Source organism: Physeter macrocephalus, unplaced genomic scaffold (genome assembly GCF_002837175.3).
Source record: "Physeter macrocephalus isolate SW-GA unplaced genomic scaffold, ASM283717v5 random_56, whole genome shotgun sequence".
Lineage (NCBI taxonomy): Eukaryota > Metazoa > Chordata > Mammalia > Artiodactyla > Physeteridae > Physeter > Physeter macrocephalus.
The window spans coordinates 105,935-128,950 of record NW_021145345.1 but is presented as its reverse complement, the minus strand read 5'-3'; the positions used below and the strand labels follow the sequence as shown (position 1 = coordinate 128,950).

Below are 23,016 nucleotides of genomic sequence, written 5' to 3'. Positions count from 1 at the left end.
TCCGGCCCCTCCCCTCTCCCTGCCTCGCTGGAGATCCCAGGCTGTGGCTGCAAATTAGGCCCTGCCTAGCGATTGTCCCGAGCATTTCCCCTGTAGCTTCCCTCTAATTGGGCATTAATTAGACATTTGTTAATGGATCCTTAAAATAATTTATTTTCGATGTGTCCAGCCCGTGGTCGGATAATAGCCCCGCACTCAACATCGGAACAGCCTCATTATGGATGATCATCATTACCTGCCTTTTTCCAGGGTCGCAGCTGCCCCAGGCAGCCTGGCAGGTATGCCAGTGTTGGGGGGACGGGCTCCAGGCCTGTAGACCCCCACCCTGCAGGGCCGGGCAGCCATCTCGTCTCTGCCCGTGTTGGCCTCCCGATCCTTCCCTTCTAGCTTGGCCAGCCAGGCCTCTGGGGAGAGCCGAGGGCCTGAGGCAGTTCGGCTGATTCTTCGTGCTGCCAGCTGTGCCCGGAGCATGTTGAACGAGAGAACCAGCCCTCCTGGCCACTCTCGGGCCAGCCCCGCTCCCAGCCTCAGGCCGGCCGCCACCCCAGCCGTCTGCCTGGGCTCAGGTGGACCTCACCACGACTGCCACTCCCTCTTTCCTCACAGAAACGGCGTCATAAAAAAGTGACAACTCCCAGCTGTTGGGAGTTATGGGCTTCCAGAGAGTAACAGCTGCCTCCCGTCCCCCTGTAATCACCCGGCTTTGACCAAACGTTTCTAACACATAAAAATCATCGCACATGATTCGGTTTTTGCATAATTGTGTTTGGTCACGATTTCAGAGCAGTTATGATCTGGGCAGTGGTGGTGGCGACAGAGCAGCTGTGAGGTCCCTTTCTGGGCTGGGCCACACTCTGTGTGGCCCCTGCCCTGCTTCAGTCACTGAAACCATCGGACAGTCTGCAGGCCAGGCCCCGGGCGGGGGCCTCCTCAGTTTCCCCCTGCGTAACAAGAGTCGTTGATGATCGCTATGCCAGCGCTGCCCGCGTGCAGTCTGACCTCCAGTCCGCCACTGCTCTCCTAGGTCTGGCCAGGGGGCCCCGGGCCCGCAGGAGGAGACAGGACAGTGAGGACCCTCTAGGAGCCTGGGCCCCAAACCCCAGCTGACTCTCGGGGAGCCTGCCCACTGCCTTGAGCCTCCAACACCCAGGCTGGCAGGAGGGCCCAGCCCACGGCGGCTGCCGGTTCAGAGCCTGCCCCTCCCTGTCCGCCCGCTCAGCTCTGCTCTGCTCCTCAGCCCTGCCCGGGCTGCCCCCAGGGAGGTGCCCCCACCCTGCCACTCGGACGGAGCCCAGGGTGCCCCTCCTAGCTCAAGGGTGCTCACTGTGCTGAAGGGGACAGGGCTGGGGCCATTCGTGGGAACCACAGGGCCACGGCAGACCCCACCCCCTGGGGTCCTGCAAAGACAAGGCGTTTCCTTCCCTTAAGTCAGGCAGGGAGAGCCGCTCACGGTGGGAGCAGGAGGAGCCGTGGCTGGCTCAGCGCTAATACCGCCCGCGCTGTGCGGCTTATAGTGTTTACAAAGTGCTTACGCTCCTCTGATCCTCAGAGCTGCCCTGCCTGGTGGGGGCTGGGGGAGTTTTCCTGCCCCCGGACCTGGGGTGGGGCAGACAGCCCGTCTGCCTGCTGCTGTGGCTGTCTCTGAAGTGGTCCCCAGAGAGGCGGGGCGCGGGGCGGGGGTGGGGGGGGTGGGGGTCGGCTCCACAAAGAGCCACACCCCTCCCTCAGGCAGGTGCCCCCAGGGGTGCTGGGGCACAGGGGAAAACAGGTGAAGACCATTGTTTGGGTAAAAGAGCCAACTGTACAAAAATCTAGGCGTGGGCTTAGCAGCTGGCGTATGAACACACTTTAGCAGATGGGAGGGGTCAGATATCGGGGGCGGGGGCGGGTGGTGTAAAGGTGGCACCCAGGGCAGGAGCCACTGTGCCGTTGTTCCTCTGAGAGGGGCCCAGGAGAAGGCAGGGACCCCAGCCGATGCCTAGAGCTGCTCTCCATCCTCCAGTACCGTCCAGATGCCACAGGACCTGGGCCAGGGGAACCGCCCTTGCAGGTACCCCTGCCCCCTCCCACTGGGCACTGGGGTGGGTCTCACCTGAGTCTGCTTCTCCACCCTGGAAGCTGGTCCCATCTTCAAGGCCGGCCCTGGCCCAGCTCTCCCAGCCAATCCCACCTGCCTCTGGCACCCCTGCCTGAGCCAGTGGGTGCCCTGGCCATGGATCATCACCCTGCCTGTTTCTTCCCAGGCAGGCTCTGCACTGCGTCGCCACGGCTCCTCCTGTGCCCCCTGTGCCCCCTCTGTGTTGCCAGTGGGAGCCCCGACCTGCTGATTGCTGATTAATGTACCAACAATGACATCGGTGCCTTTGCTGTGCATTTTACGATTGCAACTTAGCAGGAATAAAAGTCTCCATGGAGGAGCCTTGCACTTCCCCTCATCAGCCTCCTTGCCCCGTCTTGAGGGGGCAAGGGGGTTGCTCTGCCTGACGGGGCTGAAGAAAGCAAGGCGGCGGGGACTCAGACTCCGGACTTCCTCAGGTTCTCCTCTGCCGCCCCCTCCTCCCCCTGCTCCCCCCGGCTCCTCCAGGGGCATCCACCTGACTGTCTGCTCAGCTGCTCCCAGACCTCCTGGCCTCCCACACATGAGCTCACACACATCTCTGCAGCCTCATTCATTCCGTCCTCCATTCAACACTTGCTGCCAGAGTCCTGGAGTATCCTGAGTGCCGGGGTGGGGAGGGGCCTGGGATGAACTTGGCAGGTCCTCGTGGACTAGCAGATGGGGGTCTCAATACCAGGCAGTCCAGCAGGTGCCAGGCCCAGAGCAGGCATCTAGGCGTGTGCATGGGGAGGGCACCTGCTGCCTTGTGCCATCTCCTCCACAAAGTCCTCTTGCTCCCCTGCCAGCACAAAGGATGTGCAGGAAAAGAGAGCCGGTACTGTTTTCATGTCCTCCTTCCTACAAACCCCCAAACCCCTCCTCTGCTGAGCAGGGACCTGTGGGGGCCGGGGTGAGAAGCCTGTGCATGGGTGGGCCCCTCACCCAGTCCACTCAGCAGCCCATTCATAAGATAGGGGCTGGACCTGGTGGGATGTGTGGAAAGGGCGTTCCAGGCAGAGGGCACAGCATGTGCAAAGGTACTGAGGTGGGGAAGCAGGTGGCAGGCCCTCTCTCAGCCTCTAAGTAACCAGAGCTCCCTAAGATGCTGTAACTACAGCTCGGCTGGGTGAGGGGCACCCAGGGCTGGGGAGGCCAGACAGCTCCCGACTGGGACCAGCACTGACAGGGCCCCTGCTCCTGTCCCAGGCCAGATGGCCAGCGTGGCAGGGGTCCTGTAGCTTCCCCGCCCCCGGAAGCAGGAAGGGAGCTAACCAAACAGGACCCAGCCCTGAGTACCAGGTTCTTTACATGGGATCCTCATGACACCCCACAGGTGCCGCACCATTTCACAGAGGAGGAAATGAGTCACAGAGGGGAGTGGCCGACCAAGCCCACACAGCTGGTGAGCAGGGCAGGTGGGGCAGCCTCCTCTGAGGGCTGGTCAGTCCTCCCCAGCCTCAAGGTCTTGGGCCTCACCCTGACCTGAGTCTGGTGCCTGCCCCTCCCTACGCCTGTGCAGGGACAGCCCGATGGGTTGGCATCCCCAGGAGCCCCCAGGCAGCTCCGTGGGGCTCTCTGAGGCTTGGAGACTGCTCAGCCATGTGGTCAGTCCTCTGCAGCCTGCCCTCCCCATGCCCTGGGCTCGGCTCCCTGCCCACCTTCTGCCCCAGTCTTGCCAGATGCTCCTCTCTAAGCTAACGAGATGACTCTGCTGGCTGGATAACAGCCTCAGGCCAGGCCAGCTGTGCTCACAGAGCGACTGGCGCCTCAGGCCGCTCAGCGCTGTCCCTTCGTGCCACACCCAAGCACAGGCCACTTCCCGGAGACAAGGAAGGCAGCCAGGGCAGAGCTGGGCTTTCCTCCTCCTCTGGTCCTCTCAGTGCTAGGCGTGTCCTGCTCCAGCGTATGTGTGTGCTGTCCCCTCTGCCCGGAGCATTTCCCAGGACACCTGCAGGGCACCTCACCATTCAGGTCCCTCCTCATGTCACCTTCTCAGTGAGGCCTTCCCCAGCACCCTATTTTATTTTATTTTTATTGTTATTTTTATTTTGGCCATGCCGCTCGGCTTGTGGGATCTTAGTTCCCTGATCAGGGATTGAACCCGAGTCCTCAGCAGTGGAAGCGCGGAGTCCTAACCACTGGACCGCTAGGGAATTCTCCCCAGCAGCCTATTTTAAATGGCTCCTTCCTTGTTTTACTTTTCCCTATAATATTCATTCTCTCCTAATAAATTCACCTCACTTATTTATTTATCTTGTTTATTTTCTGTCTCCCCTCACTGAGTGGGCAGCTCCATGACGACAATGATTTTGTCTGGTGTGTTCCCTGCTGTACCCCCAGGGCCTAGAACAGTGCCTGGCATACAGTACGTGCTCAAGAAGAAAACCCTAGGCCCAGAGCCTGGCTCATAGTAGGTGCTCAATAAACATAATGGTTCTTATTAGTACAGAGGCCTCCGGGGTGACAGTAGAGACTCAGCCTTGGCTCTCTCCCAAGGGACCCTTGGCCAGCAGAGAGGTGACAGGTGGTAAGGAGGGCTCTGGGAGGGAAGATACACACCAGGCCTGCCTGGGGCCTGGGGCAGGTGACCAGAGCAGGTTTGCCAGAGACTCGGGGGGTTCCCAGGACACAGGATTTTCAGTGCTAATATCTGAAAGTCCCAAACAAATGTTAGTCACCCTACCTGGGGACAAGGACTGTGCCCTAGCCCCCAAAAACCTCTGGCCACAGGATGGGGAGGGAATAAACAGGCAGGCATGAAGCGTGAGTGTTCTCCAGACACCCACAGCTCAGGCCCTGTGCCTGCAGCCCGGGCCCTAGACAGAGCCTGTGTGTGTGTATGTGGGTCTGTGCACATCTATCTACGTGTGTGTTTATCTATGTGTGTGTACATGGCCATGTGCACGTCTCTGCATACATGCATGTGCATATGTCAGCACACACTTGTGTCTGGAGACCATCAGGGGGGCTGGCCGCCCAACGCTTTCATCCTGAGCATCCCGAACTCCACCCTGGAGAGGGGTCAGGGCCCTCTTCCGAGGAGAGGCACACCCGTCCTTGACATCTCCATCTTATCTGAGCGCCCACTCTGGCTTTGCCTATAGCTCACGCTCTCCTCCTGACACGCTGAATTACGTACCCACTCCAAGCCCCTCCAGCACACCAGGATCAGCCTCAGCTGGGAAGTGGGCGGCCCCTTGTTGGAATAACCTTTCAGCTTTCATCTGCTGCGGCTAGTCCCCCGAGGAGGCCTGGCCAGGAACGCCGTGCTAATGGGGCTGCCGAGCTCTCAGGGGGCCATGTTGGAGCAAACTTGGGCTCCCCTATCCTTTGCCTACCCGTGTCTACCACGTCCTCGCTTCAGGGGTCCCTGCATGGGCAGGGGAGGTGGGGGGACACCAGAGGCTGGCACAGGCAGCTCTGTATCCATGAACTGCCTGGGCCTGGGACCAGCCTCAGTGGGAGCACGTATCAGCTGGACAAGCTCACGCAGGTCACTAAAGCTCCACAGCCTCAGTTTCTTAGTCCGGGAACTGGGAGTCAGAGCATCTGCCTTCTTGGGTGCCGGCAGCACTCAGCGAGGCTGTGCCTTGAACCAGTACCAGGTTCAGCTGCAGGGGAGGTGCTTCCAAGGCTGATGATTGCATTACAGCTACTGCATCAAAGGGAGCTGCTGTACCCCCTCCCCCGTGGACCCTGGCTTTCGCCCCACTCACCCCGGTGCTCCCAGACCCCAGAGGCTTGGCAGAGGGACCTGAGAGATCAGATACCGAGTCAGAGCTCAAGTTCAAGTTCCCTGACGGCCTTGGCTGCCCCAGGGCTTAGCAGGTGGGGACGGGGTCTTGACCCCTGTACTTGGCCCTCTCTCCCAGTCCATCCCCCCACACCTGGAGCTGCCAGCTCTCTGCACAAAGCCCAGGGCATGTGAGCTCTACCTTCACCTCGTGAAGCTCCCCTGGGGCTCATAATATGTGTCCACTGTTACTCAAATTTGCTTCTGGGGGCCCCAGAACCTGGGCTGTGGCAGCCCAGACTCCAAGGCTGAGGGCGAGGGCCTCTGAGAGCCAGATCTTCCCGGAGCTTTTGAGAAGGTTCTGGGCTCTGCCTCCACCCTGTGGAACCAACTTTCCCTTCCCTCAAACCCCAGAAACCTGTGGGCCCACCTGCAACCAGACAGGCCCACTGACACCCAAGTGGTATCTACGGTGTAATCAGTGGGGCTGGGAACCTCTGTGGGGGTGGGGCAGTCCTCAGGGGCAAGTGTCTATTGAGATGACTGCTTAGGGAGTCCCTGAGGGGGGTGTGAGGGAGAGGGAGTGGTGGGCAGTGCTCTACCAATCCCTGAAGGCCCTGGCATCGGGTGACACAAAACAGAAGACGGGACCCAGCCTTTGAGAAGCAGGTGAGGCACTCTCCACCAGGAGCCCTTGTTCCGAGTCCCTGGAACAGCTGCCCCTTCCATGCTGTCTGTGAAAGGCCTTCAGAGCTCACATCCGGGGTATCGATCATCCCCGTTCTGAATCTGTCCCCCAGTTCTTTCATTCATGTGAGAAACAGCTCCGTGCTTGGTGCTACAGCAGTAAGGGACATGGCTCCTTTCCTCATGGAGCCTACATTCTAGGGGGAGACGATTTAAACAACCACACAAGCCCGAACTGACACAGGGTGGTGGGCACTGGGGACACAGGAGGGGGTTAAGAGTGAGATGAATGGAGGGCCTCTCTGAGCAGAGACACTTGAGTTGAAACCTAAAGATTAAGAAGGAGCTGAGGAACAGCTTTCCAGGCAGTGGGAACAGCAGGTGCAAAGGCCCTGGGGCAGGACTGACTGGGTGCGGATGAGGGAGAGGGGCATGAGATGTGGTCAGAAAGGCAGGAGGCAGGCCTTGCAGGGCTTTAAAAGCCTCAGTCAAGAGGCTGGATCTGGGAATTCCCTGGCCGTCCAGTGGTTAGGGCTCCGCACTTCCACTGCAGGCGGGGGTTCGATCCCTGGTTGGGGAACTAAGATCCCGCATGCCATGTGGCACGGCCAAACAAACAAAAAAAGAGTTTGGATCTGATTCTGTGCCTGGCAGGAAGCCAACGAAGAGCCTGAAGTAGGAGCAACTTGATCGGATTTGGGTGCACTGCTTTTGGAGCATGGATTTGTGGGAGCAAGAAGGGAGGCAGGGAGGCCTATGGCTGTCATCCATGAGAGATGTGGGTGGTTCAGAAGGGGTAGGGGCCATGGAGACAGAGAGCAGTGGACAGATTGAGAAACATCTGGGATGTAGAATTGACAGGACATACAGATGGACCAGTGTGAGGGAGAAGGGGTGGGTACAGAGGATAAGGGTACAGTAAGATGGGAGGAGCCTAGGGAAACAGGTATAGGGGCCAACAAGAGCTCCACTTAGGACATACAAAGTCCTAAGCCTTATAGAGATGATTAGTTGGAAGCTGGATGTACAAAACTGAAGCCCCGAGGTGAGAAGAACACTTGGGAGGCATTGGCATAGGGATGGTATTTAAATCTGTGGGAACGGATGAGGTCACCTCTGAGAGTCAAGAAAGAAGATAGAGGTGGGACTTCCCTGGGGGTCCAGTGGTTAAGACTCCACGCTTCTGATGCATGGGGCCCAGGTTCAACCCCTAGTAGAGGAAGTTCCGTGTGACACGCGGCACGTGTCACACGGAAAAAGAAAAAAAAAAAGAGAGAGAGAGAGAGAAAAAGAGAGAGAGAGAGAAAGAAGATAGAGGATTGAGGCCTCTGGCAACACAGTGATTCTGAAGGCACGTAAAGGAGAAGGAACGGGCGACGAGGTCAGAGGAAAGCCAGGAAGCGTGGCGTGACCGAAGCCAAGAGCGTTTCCAGAAGGAAGGAGGAATCAGCTGTGATGAGAGCGGCTGAGAGTTTACGTGACGAGTGAGGAGTGTCCAGTTGATTTGGCAACATGGAGGTAATCGGTGATGCTGGGAAGTTCATTTCTGGTAGAAAGGTGGGGGCAGAAGGCTTGCTGGAGTGGGGTGAAGAGTCAGTGGGAGGCGAGGAGGGGAGATAGCACTGTTATCAGTCAGGACAGGCTAGGGCGCGCTGATGGGACAAGGGACCCAGAGCCTCCACGGCTCACAACGACAAAGACTGGGCTCTCGCTAAGGCGGGGCAGCTGAGGCTCTGCTCAGGGACCCAGGTGGAGAGCTCCTCCTCCACCCAGAACACTGCCGGTCTCGTGGCAGAGGGGACAGAGGACGTGGCCAGTGACTGGCTCTCGAGGCTTTCGTTTCCAGCGAGGCACATCACTTCGGCTCGTGCTTCACTGGTCAAAGTCACTCACAGGGCCCAGCCTGTCATCAGTGGGATAGGAAACAATACTCCCAGGGGACTCAGGGAACAACATCTGTGAGCACCCAGAGGCCACTCGCTGGGGGAAGCTTGGCTGTGAAGGGAGCAGAGAGACTGGGCAGGACCTGGAGGGGCGAGGGGTCCAGGGAGGTTGTTTGTTTTTTAAGATGGAAGAAACTAGAATCTGTTTGCATGTTCCTGGGGATGATCCAGGAGGAAAGAGAGAGAAAAACTGATGCATTAGGAGTGAGAGGGCCAAAGAGACAAAGATCCAGAGCTCCAAGGGAACACCTCCCACGCTGTAACAGGACGGAATACGATATATTCAGAGGAGACGATGAGTTAGCCTCCGTGGGCTTCTATTCTCTCCAGGAGGTAAGTGGGGGTCATCAGCTGAGAGCGAAGGTAGGGAAGAGGGTGGGAGTTTGAGGAGGAAGAAGACAGAATGAAACAGGCTCTCTGTGTGGTAGGAAATCAAGCCACCCCGGTCACAAGGGAGGTCTGTGGAGACAATGAAACAAAGTGTTTGCACACCCACTGCCCCAGTTCTCCTTGCCTCTAGCTGGACAGGTGGGGCTGTCAGGCCCCTCCAGTGAAGCCTGCTCACATCACTCCCCTGCTGACAGCACATTAGCTCAGTAAATATTTACTCCACCCCTTTTCCTCTGGCCAGGCACCATGTCAGGAGGGCTCTGGGGACAAAAGACCCAGTTCCTGGCCTCCGTGAGCTGACAGTCTCCCCAGATGCCTTCAGGATAGTATGTTGTGGACATCCGTCACTCCTTCCGGTCACCCAGCCGCTAAACCCGCTTCCTGTACTTGGGAGATCTCCCAGTTTATGTGAATAAGGCCTTCCCTCCTTGTGGAAGCTGAAAAGGTCCATCCCTCACTTTCCCAGCCTCCCTTGCAGCTCCAGCAGGGCCCAGGGCCTGGGCTCTGCCCCCTCCACACAGCTACCCTAGACTTCTGAGCTAGGAGTTAGTGAGGCAGATGAGCAGGGCCCGAGCAGGATCCACGCTTGCCGGGATGGCAGCAGTGGCAGAGCCAACGGGGGCAGGGACTGTGGCGGGAACACTGGAGGTGCCCGCTGGACGTGTCTTTGCTTCACTTGGGGCGTTGTTCCTGCCTGGGGAGTCCCCAACCCTCTGGGAGATTCTGTGAATGACCCAGTATCTTTTAAATAAATTTGCCTTTTATTTAAATTAGTCAAGGCAGGTGTCTGTTGCTTGCAAATAATAATTCTCACAAATGTGAGGTCCCTCCAGCTGAGCATGGCTCCCAAGCCCATCCATGGTCTGGCCCTGCTCCCCTGATTCCCACTCTCCCTGACTCACTCCCCTCTCCCTGCCTTCTTGTGGCAGCAGCACCCTAAGTTCCCTGGGGGTGGGGTGGGGGGACCACCCCTCCCTCATTGCAGGTGATTTAGGAGGCAGGGCAATCAACCCTGGCTCAGCCAATTAGACTCTCCCTCAGGCATTTGAACCTGAACATGAAGCAGAGTGATTCGGCTGCTTCACCCTGGTGGGGCTGTCCTGAGGACACTGCCCCAGGAGTTCTTTCCACTAAGACCCCCAGGGCCACCTTGGTCCCTGCCCTCCCCAGAGCTGGGCTGTTCGGCTTCTCCTTTGGGTCCCATTTTCTTTCTGCAGAGGTCCATCCAACACCCTTCTTCTTGGCTATCAGGATCCAAATTTTCTTCAGCTCTCAGGCAGCCACCTGCTCTAGAGGAGCCAGGTTCCTCCCCAGCCCAGGAAGTGGGACTTTATTCCTCTACTCCACTGTCAGTGATTGGTTTAAACAGGAGCATGTGACTCCATTCTGACCAATAAGACACAAAGAGAATCTGCTGAGAGACTTCTGGGAAAATTTGTCCTCCTCTTCAAAAGAAACACAAGGAAGGGATGTTCTCTTTTCCTGCCTCTGAGTGTGGTTGGGTGAGGATGAAATGCATGGTGCTAAGGCACCACCTTTCAACCTTAAGGGGACCAGCCTAAAGATCAAAGCCAGCTCGGCAAAGACTACGGAGCACCAAGATGGAGAGAACCTGGATCCATCATGACCTTGTGGAACATATGAGTCCACCAATCCTGGGATCTGCAAACTTCTTGGTATATGACATAATAAATCCTCTTCTTGTTGGGCTTTCAATTACTTACAGCCAAAGTGTCCTAACTAACATACCTTCCAATGAGTTCTTCTTCTGCTTTAGTCAGCCAGACTAGAGTTCTCCAGCTTGCAACCAAAGAAGTGTACCTTATGTTCCTGGTAAACACATGACTTGGTGGCTCACACAGGACCTGCTCCAGGAAGCCTCCACAGACCCTACCTTCTGTGTTTTTGTGTTTTTTTTTCAACTTTATTGAGACATAACCGCCCAATAAAATTGTAATATATTTGAAGCGTACATCATGATAATTATGTGTGTTTATATATGTGTTATATACAAACATAAGTTATATATAAAACATATATATATATAATTTCATGAGAACATTTAAGTTTACTCTCTTAAAAATTTTAATTACACAACATAGCATGTCAACCCTATTAGTCATGTTACATTTTAGATCCTCAGACTTTATCTTATAGCTGAAAGTTTGTACTTTCAGACCAACTTCTATTTTTCCCACCCCCAGGGAGCAGAAATACATCGGCCAGACCCTACCTTCTGGGTTAGACCGTCCACCCTCCTCAGTGCTTTGCCTCTCACTGCACTCCCCACTCAAAGTCACCTGCCTTCACCACCAGAGGTTTGGAACTACTGGGGTTTCCAATTGGTGCCTGGTACATGGAGCTTATCTGTGCATAACTGGTGAGTGAATGAATGAATGATTTAGCTGATGTAATTCTAGCCAAAAGCAAGGAAACCAGGTGCTTTAGTTAGCTGAGATGGCTTATAGTGGGTAAACATATACAATATATAATATACAATAAGTTTTAGCAGCTGGAGGACCCCAGGGTAGGGACCTCATGCCAAAGAGGATAACTGAGTTTACCAGGCATTTCAGGTCTCACCTCACAAACCTTGCTCTCTTGACCCTTTTGCAGAATCTGTCTTGACTGGCTACTTAAGACACTCGGCAGGGAATGCTTCAAATGGACCTGTGGTGTTCTGTGTGTTAAACTGAGCAGCAGACTCAGAGATGTTAACTTTCATATTCGCTGTACCTTATAGTCGCTTGCATTTGCTATTTAATAAAAAAAATAAATCATGCAAAAAAAAAAATACCCCGCCAAGTTTAGCTGAGAATCTCAGGTCCCAGGCCTTGAACTGCTTCCTCCTCTCTGTTGGTAGGGCCCCGTACTTCCTTCAGGGGCCCTAGTCTGGCCAGCCACCAGCACATGCCAGCCTCTGACCCTTCTCCAGAGAGCTTTAGCCCAGGTAGCACGGGCTTCCCGGTGTCCCCAAACCCTATTTTCCACCACAAGGTTTTTCTTTAAAGTCACTCTTGATCATTTGTTTTAATTTTAAAGTAATACTTGCTAATTGTGGAAAATGTGAAAAGCATGGAACTAAAAAGGAAAAATCACCACAATCCCATTACCCTTGACAACCATCCACAGTGCCTTGCTGTACCTTCTTATGAGACTTCCTTCATTTACGTAGGGATATATAAAATTTAAATAAAAATTTTATTTAAAGCAATAAAATTGGGATCATGCTATATAAGCAGCTCTGTATCCTGCCTTTTCCGCTTAACTTATTCATTCATTCAGCAGATCTCCAGGTGCCTCCATCTGTGAGGCTCTGCTCTAAGGCAGCCACAGGGAGCCCAGCAGACAGACTGACCCCGTCCTCCAGGAGAATACAGTCTGATGGGGAAACAGACACTCATCAAACGGCCACATCCATATATGAGCACAGCCTGTAAGGAGGAGTACAGGGAGAGAGATCCAGGTAGCCGGGAGAGCTGTGGAGGCTCCCCTAGTTGGTGGGGCTGAGAGGGCTGGGAGTTTGAAGATTGAGAAGGACTCCAGTGGGATGGCTGGGGATTCCAGACAGAGGAAACAGCAGGTGCCGAGGGCCTGGGGCCAGAGGCAACACACAGTTAAGTGACAAAAGAAGGTGTGGTAACAGGTACGGTTTTTAGAGACTGCAGAGTATCCTAGTGAATGGAGAGAAGATAATTTATTTATCCGTGAAACATTTAGATTGTTTTTCATTTTTCACTGTTATAAATTATCATGGCAAAATTGATAATATCAGTTGCCTCCCGGGAGGTTCTCCTGGGAGTTTAGGGACTAGGGTGAGGGGAACTTCACCTGTATACCTGTCAGGAACTTTCGATTTATTGCCGTGTGAATGTACCTATAGATTCTTTTAAGAAGCAGTTAAATTAAAACTAAATAATGTTGGAATGAACATCTTTATGCATAAAGCTTTATCCAAATTTTTCACCCTTTCCCTTAATCAGAGATTCATTGTCCAAGTCCTCTTGACACACGACGATAAGTCACCTTCCAGAAAGGTTAACCCGTAGAGCCTTAAGTTCTGCACCTAGAAAGTCACCACCCATGGGGGCTTTCAGAGACTTGACACTTTCCTTTGTTTGTCTTCCCAACTAGGCTGTGAGCTACTCAAGAGACGAAAGCTGTGTGTCTCATACGAAGAGGAGACCTCTGGGGTGGGGAAGCAAAGGAGATGAATGTGTGTTGAAATCCTCCTGTGTGCCAGACGTACCATCCTGGGGGCATCCACATACACTCATCGGATGTTCTCCCCAGATTATCATGAAGGTATTCATATCCCTATTTTACAGTTGAGAAAAATAAGGCTCAACAAAGCGTAGTGATTTACCCAAGATGGCGGAGTCAGGATCCAGACCAAGATGGATCCGGCATCCAGTGATGGGGGGGAGAGCTCTCTCTCCTTTGAGGCCACTGCCCGCTCAGGGACCCTCCCCCACCGCAAAAGGCAGATACCCCACCTCCCACAAACTGTGTCCTTGCTCCCTGGACAATAACTTCATTCCTGCCCCTGTCTCCTCGAGCTTCAGACTCATGAGGCTGGGGAAATGGACAAGGCAGATGGGGAAGGAAGGGGAAATTCTGTGTAATACCATCGTCTGTATCACAAAACTTGTCTTAAGTGCCAGCCCCGGGGATTTGCTGGAGCTGGTGCAACAGAGGTGGGGCTGAAGGTCAGATTAAATTGGACTAGTAACCCCAGGGGGATGCTTGAAAGGGGTAGCTAAAGAAAGCATTTCCGGAACGTGAGGCGGCTGAGGCAGCAAATAGGCAGCACGCTGGCCGGCCGACCGGGTCAAACCTACGTAGTGGGGCTTAGTGGTGACGGGCCTGGGTTCGCACATCCTCCCCCGGAAACCTGCAATCTTGCCTTTCCCCCCCCAGTAATGAGTTGGTATAAAAATGGATCCTGAATAAAATTGTCTGCAGTTTTCAAATTTCAAACTGCATTAGTCAAAATATATCAAATTTCCGTGTACTGACTTACCACCTGCTCAAAATCTGATCCTTTTTCAGCTGGAATATATTGAAATATGAATCACCTCCTGAGAGGAAAAGGGGAGAAGAAGTGGAAGGAAGGCCTTCTCAAAATGTGCCAGTGGGCGAACCGGAATCCCGTGCTCCTTGGGCTCCCCGGCCTCCCTGCGACAATGGCTCCCTGGTGGCCCACGCCCCTCAGCCACTTCCCCTTGATAAATACCTGGTTTCTAGCTCGAACCCCTATGCTCTGGGCAGTCCATGCCTCATAGTGCAGAACATGCTCATTTCAAGTCCTCCAGCCTTTAAATAAGCACCTAATATGTGCTGGGTGCTCAGACTCACAGGGAGGCCGACCTCTAATCGCACTGCTAAATCTTAAGATAACGCCTTTGTCCTCATCTATTTATCCTCTTAGCAGCACTGGACAGTGTTGGCCCTCCCTCCTGGAAACACTTCCTTCACTTCAGAGATAGGCGCTCAGCTGTTTTTTTCTCCTGCCTTACTGGCTGCTTTTCTTGGTCTGCTGTGCTGGGGGCTCTTCCTCCGCTTGATCTCTACATAGCCTGATCCCCCAGGCACAGCCCTGGGATCTTCTCTCTTCCATGCCCATACCAATCCCCAGGGCGGGGTCACCCAGGGCCAGGTTTTAAATACCGTCTCCACGGGGGGAGGGGTGTGTGTGAAGATCAGACCAGCCCATCCAATGGCCCACCTGACATTGCCTCGTGGGTATCTAACAAGCTGCTCAAACTCTGTGTGCCCTAAAGGTGTTCCCCACACAGGCTTCCTCATCTCAGTAAAACGCCAACTCCATCCTTTTAGTTGCTCAAGTTGAAAATGTAAATGGCATTCTCCATTCTTCCCTTTCCCTCATTCTCTGATCCCTTTAATCCGTCAAGTCCCTTTGGTTCTACCTTCAAAATAAATCCTAAATCTGTTCTCTCATCACTCCATCCCCGTGGCCCGCACCCTGTCCCAGGCCACCATCATCTCTCCTCTGGACCACAGCAGTGGCTTCCTCATCTGATCTCCCTGCTTTTATTTCGGTCCCATCACCACCCACGGCCCACACAGCCACAGGATCTTTAAAAATGGTAAGTGCTGTCTTGTTCCTTTCCTGCTTGAAAACTTCCATTGGCTCCCCCATTGCACTAGAATAAAATGCAAACTTCTTACCAACCATAACATCCTCATGACCAGCTCCCATCACCTCCCCCATCCTCCCCCATTTTCCCCACACTGGCCTTTCTGTTCCTAAACCACAGCAAGCTCATTCTTGCCTTGGCTGTTTTGTTTGGTTTTATGGGAAAATACACAGAACATAAAATGTACCATATGAGCCATTTTATTTTTGTTGTTGGTGGTGTTTTGCTTTTTTTTTTTTTGGGCCGCACCGCGTGGCATGCGGGATCTTAGTTCCAGGGATCGAACCCATGCCCTACAGTGGAAGCATGGAGTCCTAACCACCAGGACCACCAGGGAATTCCCAGTTTGAGCCATTTCAACGTGTACAATTCAGTGGCATTTAGTACCTTCACAATGTTGTGCAACCATCACTACTATCTAGTTCTAGAACATTTTCATCATCTCAGAGGGAAACCCCATACCCATTAGCAGTCACACCCATCTGCCTCCCCGCCATCCAGCCCCTGGCAATCAGTAATCTGCTTTCCATCTCTCTGGATTCACCTATCCCGGATGTTTCATGCAAATGTAATGATACAATATGTTTGCCTTGGAGTTTTAGTGCTGACTGTTCCTGCATGAACCGCTCTGCCCCAGGCCCTTGCAGGACCACCTCCCTCTTAGCATTCAGGCCTCAGCTCCAGCATCACCTCCTTGTCTAAAGCAGATGCTGCTACCCACCCCAATCACTCTTGATTGCAGAAGTGCACTACTCTATTTCCCTCTTAGCACTCAACACTCTTGTTTATTTTTTGTTTACATGTTCATTGTCTTTCCCCTCGTTTGCTTGTTTCCTGTGGTGTCCCAACCCCCAGGACAGCGCCAGGCACCTGGGAGGCGGTCAATGATTATTTGCATATTGAGTTAACAAGTGCACCATCAGCACCGTGATGGAGCCTCGAAGATGCTTATAGAGACATGGACGAGGGTGGGAACCAGCAGTGCTGCCAGGTAGTGGAGGGGTCACAGTGGGAAGGTGGCCTCCAAGGGGGAGTAGAATCTTCCCTGGCCTTCAAGGAGGAAGAGGGAGGGCATCCAGGTGGAAGGAACGGCATGGCCAAAGGCCTGGAGGCGTGAGACAGCATGTCCCACTTGGAGTCCTATGATGTCTCCTCTGGTTTGCAATTTGCCCCGTTTTTTTTTGTTTGTTTGTTCGGTTGGTTGGTTGGTTGGTTGCACTGGGTCTTAGCTGCGGCGCGTGGGCTCCTTAGTTGTGGCATGCGGACTCTTAGTTGTGGCATGCATGTGGGATCTAGTTCCCTGACCAGGGATCAAACCCGGGCCCCCTGCATTGGGAGCACAGAGTCTTAACCATTGCACCACCAGGGAAGTCCCTGTCCCCTAACTGTTTCACTAGCCTCCCACAGAGAGGAGACACACTATATGTCTGGGAGTTGGGTTTGATACAAGATGCAAAGTACTGAGAGTAAAGAAAGAATGGAATCTTTTTCATTTGTTTCTTCTCCCCCCACCTAGCATGTGCTGGACACCCGCGCAGATGCAGAGGAAAACAGACTGGTTCCAAGTTTTCTGACTGTGAATCATCCTCAGTCACCTTTCAGAGACATGGGAAGGTGGGAGGAGATGGTGATGTGTATTACAGACACTTCTCAACTGTGTTTCAAGGATGGGGGCGCTCCCAGGATGGAGGCAGAGCTAGGATGGACCTGGGCCCCCGCCACGGGCCCTCCCCGGCCTTATCTTTCTGGGCTGAGCCAGTGGCCCCTCTGGGCACTGGGCTGTCTGTGGGCCTCATGTCCTTCATTTCTCCTGATCGAATCAGGCCCAGCTGACCCAGGCCCTGTCACTCTGGGAGTCCAGCTGAGCTCCCAGGAGAAGAGGCCCTTCCCCAAAGCCAGGAGGCTCAGGAGGGCAAATTCAATTGTTTGCAAGGCGGGAGCCATTATCCTGTCTGTGGACTGGGGTGCCCCCACCCTCTCTCCCCTCTGCCAGATGGGCCTGTCCGGGCTGCCTCTGCCAGATCCCAACCTCCCACCACCCCGAAGGCCCTCTGCTGCCCCTGAGCTGTGCCCAACCTTTTCTGTCCCTTGGTGCCCCATAGGGTCAGGTTTTGAGCCTCTAGGATCAGGTTTTGAGCTAAGACGAAAAACCAATCCAGGTGGAACTCACCCCCTCCTCGGAGGCAAGCCTATATCTTGGCCCTTCCTGCTCCGCAAGCTTCTAGGTGGAATCTGCCCTTAGAAGTCTTAATGGGGAAGAGGCCCTGGAAGAGGCTGGGGCCATTTGGATAGAGGATTCTGAGAGCTCAAATACCTAGACTGTGGTCTAGAGCTGTGTTGTTCGGTATAGTAGCCACTACCCACGTGTGGCTACCGAACCCTTGAAAAGTGCCTATTTCAAAGACTTAGTATGAAAAAGAATGCTTGCTATCCTGATTACATGTTGAAATGGTAATATTTTTAATATATTGCGTTTAATAAAAACATTTAAAAATGAATCTCACCCGTTGCTTTTTACTTTTTTAATGTGGCTGCAAGAAAATTTAAATTACACGTGGCCCACGTTTCTACTGGACAGAACCAGTCTTGAGTGATGGGCCCAGGCTCCATGCGGGCACAGCTCCTGGATCCCATGGACTCTTGCCTTTTGGGAAGGGGAGCAACAGGAAGAGGGCCAGAGCAGGGCCCTCCAGGAGGTGCTGCTTCTTGAAGGAAACTAGTCCCGACACCCACTCAAAGGGCTCCCCTAAATTCGCAGCTGGAAGCCCGGTGACTCCCCCACAGAAGGATGCACCCTGGTGACAGCTCCCCAGGAAGGGCCGTGGCCTAGAGCAGAAAGCAGGGGAAGGGCTTTGCTGTCATCCACTCCTTTTTCCAGCACAGGTTGGGCATCTGTCCAGTACCACGTGGACGCAGCTGCAGGCAGGCCAGACCCAGTGGCTTCTCTCATGGGGCAGAGGGCTCACCATAGCCCCGGGGTGGGGCAAGGGTGTGCTCAGGAATTTGAGAGCCCCAGGAGACAGCTGAGCAAAGAGAACTCCCTGGAAAGATGGCGTAGCAGATCCCAACCTGCAATACTGTGGACCTGAGAAGGTGAAGAGGAGATGGGGAGAGAGAGAGAGAAGAAGGAGAAGTAAAGGAAGATGGAAGAAAGGAGTAAGGAGAGAGAGAAGAGAAAGCAAGGTGCCCATGGAGGGCATGGGCTCTGGTGCCAAAAACTGATGAGGTTCCACCAGAAGAAGGGTCTGGGCAGTGGGTGAAAGAAGGCCTGGAGTGGGGCCGAAGAAGCCCATTGGAGGTTCCTGCCTGGGAACGGGGAGGGCGTGGGGTGGTAGGAGGAGGCCAGGGTAGGGTAATGGGGAGCCATGGGTGGCGCCACGTGGGGACAAGCTGGAGCCTGATGGAGCAGGGGGCGCCATAGTGGGACCGCTGGGCAGGAGGGGCTGGGGCCACCACAGTCTCACTGTTGTCTCTTTTCCAATGCCCCTCAGGAGCCCTGAGCAGGCATACCCAGCGCGTTTACCTGGAGGAGGAGGGTGGGCTGGGAGCACCCGGGGTGGGTCTGCCTGCCCCTCAAGAGTGCAGAGGAGTTAGCTCAGGGCAGGGCTGGCCCGCGCCTCTCTCAGTTGGCTCTCCTGGTGAAGACCCCGGGCCCCTCTCCGCCCAACCCCGGGCCCCGGTGGGCCTTCCTGCCCTCAGCTCTGCCAGCCACTCGCGCAGCCCACTCTCCAGAAAGTCTGGCTCCTTTGCCCCAGGATTTTCCGCCCTCACCTGGACTCGGTTTATCAAATGGCCACATGCCACCGTGGAGGGCTGTGGCTTCCGTCTTCCCCCAACCCCAGAGAGGGACGACTTGCTCGCTTTCTTGCTTCAAAGCTCAGAGCGCCCTTTCAGGCTCTCCACGAAAGCTCCGGCTTCCTGCTCAGGATCGGGCCGGCTCGTTTATGCAGCCGGGATGGGGAACAAATCAGGAGCACCTCCAGAGCTAATGAACGATCCGAGCCTTTGGCTCAGGTCAGCAGGCCCCCACCAGCCTCCTCGGTCCTCTGTGATGGCTCATTATTCCAGTATTCCCAGGAGAGAGATGGAATTTTCCCCAACATCGCCTAATTACATTCCGGCTCTATGTGATACAGTGACATGTGTGCAAACGCACACCATTCCCAATAAGACGCAGATGAGAGCATTCCCGCAGAGGGCGCGGACGGGATGTTTTAATCTTGAGGTGCGTGCTGAGAGCCGTTACCTGGGGAGGCTCCGGGATGAGACACCCCTCTCCTGTCGAGAGCAAGCCCCACCCTGGGTGACTGAGAGAACCAGCCACAGAGGTGCAGACAGAAGAGACTTCAAAGAGAGGAGAGCTGTGGGGCGGGGGATGTGTTTCCTGAAGGCTTGCTGCAGAGGATGGGAGATGGTTCTGACCCGGAGTCTCGGAAGCATTCCAACTTCTCAACGCAGGGCTCTCCTGGACCTGTGTCCCTCCTGTGCCAGGTGGGGCTTCCCAGCATGCTCCCAGCCTGCAAGAATCCCTGGGACAGAGGAGGGCAGGCTGTCTTCTGGGGCCCTGTCTGTGTGGCCCCGAGTCTTGGGGGTGACCCAGACCCACTAACAGAGCCAAAGGACACTGAGATGGGTGTGGAGGCTCCTGGAGGACAGAGCAGCCTCCTTCGTGCCCTCCCCTCCCTCCAGCACCTATTCCATCACCCAGGGATGTAAGTTGGACCTGCAGGTCCCTGGCTCACAATCTTAGCTGATCCCAGAACTGCAGCTGAGCCAGCATCAAACCATGTGGCCTTCACAGCTTCGTCTCTCATTCTCCTCAGTGGCCATTCCAAACCATCCGCTGTCTCCCCAGATCGCTACCCTTGGCCTCTGGGCCTGACCCCCCACCTTATCAGCATCCTCCCACATCAGGCCTCCTGCCTTCTCGCTTCTCCTCACACCAAGGTTTCAATTCAAATGCCTACACGGGCCGCCAAACAGGAAACACAAAAGGGTGAGGTGAACAGGCAGGATGTACAGGTGGCCACCTGGAAGCCAGGCCCATCTGGAGAGGCCCAGGCCCCAGCCACTGCTGCCCTGCGGGAAGGGGGGGCCTTTGGGTTCTCAGGTCATTCCATTTTCCCAGAGACTGGGAATCAGGATTCTCACATGCAGTTGTTTGGCAGCAAATTCAGCCAGAAACAAAACACCGTGTGGGCCGGTGCAACCCCACCTGCAGCCTGATTCTGCCCGAGGCCGCGGTTTCTGACAGCTGCCTCCCTGCCTGGGGTGCCCCCTCGCCGGCATCCCCGCTTCCCCACCCCCAAAGCCCCACTATCGACTGCTCCCTCTCCGCCTATACACTCGCTCAAGTCTCTCCCACTGAATAACAAAACCTGCCAAACCCAAATCGCCTGCAGCGACCGCCTCTCTTCTCCCGTCAGAGGCACGTCAGAGGCAAAAGGCTTGAAAACTCTCTCTCCCAGCAGTTGGCCCCCTTCCTCTCCCTTCCGGCCCCTGCACCTGGGATTCCACCCACTTCTCATGCACAGACTCCCTGCGTTTGCCCAAACCCAACCATTTCCAGTCTCTCTCTTCACTCAGTTGCCCCTGGGGGCAAAGTTCCCCTTGAAATCTCCTCCCTACCGCCCTGCAATTTCCTTGACACAGCTCTCTCCGGGGTCTACTGCAACTCAGGTCTACTCTGGACATTCCTCTCAGCCCGTCACGGGCACCTCTTCCTCTTCCCATACTACCCACAGTCCTTGGGGGGCCACCATGACCCATGCAAATTCATCCCCCCCTTAGCTCGCTCCTAGCTCCAAAACCGAATCACCAAGAGCTCCATGCATGTGCCCTGGGGTGGCCCAGACTCTTCCAAATCGTCAGCATTCCCCGAACAAACATCGCCCCCTCCAAACCTCCTCCCCTCTCCCTGGGTCACCTTCTCAGTGACCCCTGACTCCTCGGTCTGCAAAAAACCCGGACTCTGCCTTTTCCTCTTCCCTTGAGTCCCGTTCACCAAGTCCCGCAGCTTCCACCTTCGAAACTCCCTCCCGAGGGTGCAGCTGCCCGTCGCTGATCCCCTGCCTTCATCCTTTCTCCCCTCTAGTTTCTCCATCTGACTCAATCACTCCAAATGGCTGTGGCCCTTCTCTGTCCAGTGCCCTGGGTCCTAAGCCGACATTCACTTCCTGTCACCAGCCCAACCTGGTGTGTCTGCCGCAGTCTCTCCCATTTCCAGGCCCTGGGTCATGCTGTCCCCTCCACCTGGAATGCCCCTCCTTCCCTCTTCTGCCTGCCAATTCTTACCTCTTCTTCAGACTCGGCACAAGGTAAGTGGGATCCTCCCTGCTTTGGGCTCACCTAGAATGCTCTGTTCATTCCGCACGGCTTCACCATGGTCAGTTTGCATGTAGGAATCTGTTGTCATATGAGAGACTGAAGATACAGAGAGGCAATGCCAAGCCACGGAGAAAAACAGAACTCTGACCCTCAATCTGCCGTAACCACCCCAGGAAACCTTCCCATTACCTACAGTAACCAGCCCAAGAAGCCAGCCTGCTAGCGACAAGTCAGACTTGTAGGAAATCAGACCGCATCTCTAGCGAATGGTCCAGGAAGCCAAACAGTAACCCCTGTGACAATCAGTCACAAATGGGCAGAACTTGATCAGCTTCCCTGATTCTTGTCCCCACTTAGAATTTAGGGCCAAGCAGAGAAAACCAAATATGCTCCCTAACCAATCACAGAGGATGCCCTACTTCTAATTAGCCTGCCCCCAGCTTCCCCATGCCAATCAGGGCACAGGTGAAGCCTTCCCTTGTTTCCACTCTAAAACTTTCCCACTCCTCGGCCTGCCTTTGACTCTCTGCCAAAATGTAAGTGACGGAGGAGCAACCTCCGAATAAGCCGCCTTTACATGTCCTCATTCAGTTGGTCCATTTATTTCCACGCGTGTAATAAACTATTCCAGACGTGAGCACTGAAAACAAAACGATCACTTTCGTGACCTTGTGGCTCCGTGGGCTGCATGGGCTCCGCGGGACGGTTCTCCTGTTGTTCTCACCCAGGGTTTCTCGTGTGCTCGCAGACAGATGGTAGAGGGCACTGGGTCATCTGGGCCCAGAACTGAGATTCTGGGACACCTGAGCCCCTCTCTTCCTCTCCATATGGTCTTGGGGCTTCTCCTCTCGATGTGGTCACTGCCTGTGATGTCTCTAGCCGGGGATCCAGACTTCTTACACTGTGGCTCAGATCTCCCAAAACCTTCCTCAGGCTTGGGAAAGTGAGGATGACGGCCTTCTTTAAGAGCTTGGGACGGGAACTGGCACAAGTCTGGTGCACACTTCCACTGCATCCGACTGGCTAAATCAAGCTGCCCACCAGCCTGATTCCATGTGGGAAGGGACACTCCCAAGCCACGAGAGCAACAGGCATGGGTGCCATCTTAGGAGCCTGGCTTCCACACATCTTCCTTCTCACTGACATTGTTCTTGATCTCTGGGCCTCGGCATCTAGCAGGGGCTTGACTGAGGCAGGGCTCAGCAAGTCTTGATGATCAGGTATGAACGGATGGAGGGATGGTGTGCCCAACAGATGAACAGAAAGACTCCACACCGGCAGCCCTGCGCCCAGGTCCACACTGCCATGTCGTTCACATAAACACTGCTCTCTGCTGCTTGACGTGCTGCTATTTTTAAACCTCTCAAGCAGTGAGTGGTGCTTAACATTTTTTGAATCAGGGTCCCCTTAGGGAATCTTCATGAAAGCCGTAGGAGACCCTCTCCCTAGAGAAGTGCGCCTCTGTAAAATCACTCACAATTCTGCAGCATGTTAATGACAGCTGCCCTTTACTGAGATCTTTACCGAGTGCCGGTGACTGTGTGCAGTGCAATGTGTCCATTATCTGGATTTATTACCCCAAACATACTGCAAGCTAAACACTACCATTTAGCTCCATTTTTTTTTTTTTTTTTTTTTTTTTTTTTTTGCGGTACGCGGGCCTCTCACTGTTGTGGC

General features: G+C 54.6%; 1 protein-coding gene across 1 annotated transcript in view; it reads right to left on the bottom strand.

The window, feature by feature from the left end:
- Positions 1-23,016, bottom strand: part of RTN4RL1 (reticulon 4 receptor like 1) — a 67,565-nt gene that overhangs the window by 2,137 nt on the left and 42,412 nt on the right. The window lies entirely within an intron of this gene.